This window comes from Cetorhinus maximus, chromosome 23, assembly GCF_964194155.1.
Source record: "Cetorhinus maximus chromosome 23, sCetMax3.hap1.1, whole genome shotgun sequence".
NCBI lineage: Eukaryota > Metazoa > Chordata > Chondrichthyes > Lamniformes > Cetorhinidae > Cetorhinus > Cetorhinus maximus.
Window position 1 is genome coordinate 37,623,267 of NC_135901.1, and position 1,064 is coordinate 37,624,330.

At 45.4% G+C, this 1,064-nt stretch overlaps 1 non-coding gene across 1 annotated transcript; it reads right to left on the reverse strand.

The window, feature by feature from the left end:
* Positions 1-74, reverse strand: trnan-guu (transfer RNA asparagine (anticodon GUU)). Its single transcript has one exon. It is a non-coding gene; the product is annotated as a tRNA-Asn (tRNA).
* Between the last annotated feature and the right edge of the window lie 990 nt (positions 75-1,064).

The window sequence follows — 1,064 nt, forward strand, 5'->3', positions numbered from 1 at the left end:
CGTCCCTGGGTGGCTTCAAACCACCAACTTTTCAGTTAACAGCCGAACGCGCTAACCGATTGCGCCACAGAGACCGATTAAAAATGTAACCCGGGTGTCAGTGAGTTAAAGCTTCAGATTGTGGCGAACGGAATGACAATTGTTCTCTATCAGTTTTACTCTTCCAAAATAAAGGTTGGAACATTCATTGTGGATGCATGGAAACAGTCTGATCCCACCCACTGCAGACACATCCCTGTCACCGGGAACTGGTTCTCCTACAACCGGTGCCGTCTCCCTTCCAGCCTTTCGGTGTCTTGTCTGTTACCAAGTATTCTGATTGTCCCGAAGCCAATATTAGGTTTGAATTCCTGATGTGCAGTAACGAGAATCCTTTCAATGTCTCTGATCAGTTAATTTCACTGATAACATCAGAGTCAATGTTCCAGTGTCTTAAAAAAGGGAAAGGTTCCTTGACTGTCTCTGGTCAGTCGGACAGTTCACCCTTCATTCTTCTCTGATTCCGGTTCCCAAAGAGTTTCTAAAGATTCACAAAGCTGGAGACTGGGTTTTCTGTTTTGGTTCCTTCTCCATTTTCCCACCTGCCAACTGACAATATTTTCCAAAATCTCATCTCAATCCTCCGCCTTACATCATGTCCAGGGATGAGGAAATTCAGTTTGGTGGAGGGGTTATGGAGACCGGGATTGTTCTCTTTAAAATAAAGACGGTTAAACGGAGATTTCATGGAGCTGTTCAAAATGATGGGAGTGGGGGCAGTGGGGACGGGCGCTCTCCACTGACGGGGGTCAGTAACCAGAGGGCTGGGATTTAAGATAATTAAAGAAGGACAGACTTGCATTTATATCGCGATTTTCCCGACCAGTGGATGTCTCAAACCACTTTCCAGCCAATTGAGTACTCTTTTGAAATAAGAACAGAAAATGTTGGAAAAACTCAGCAGGTTTCTCTCTCCGCAGATGCTGTCAGACCTGCTGAGTTTTTCCTTTCCAGATTTCCGCAGTTTTGCTTTAATTGAAGTGCAGTCATTGTTGTGATGCAGGGAACACGGCAGCCAATCACCG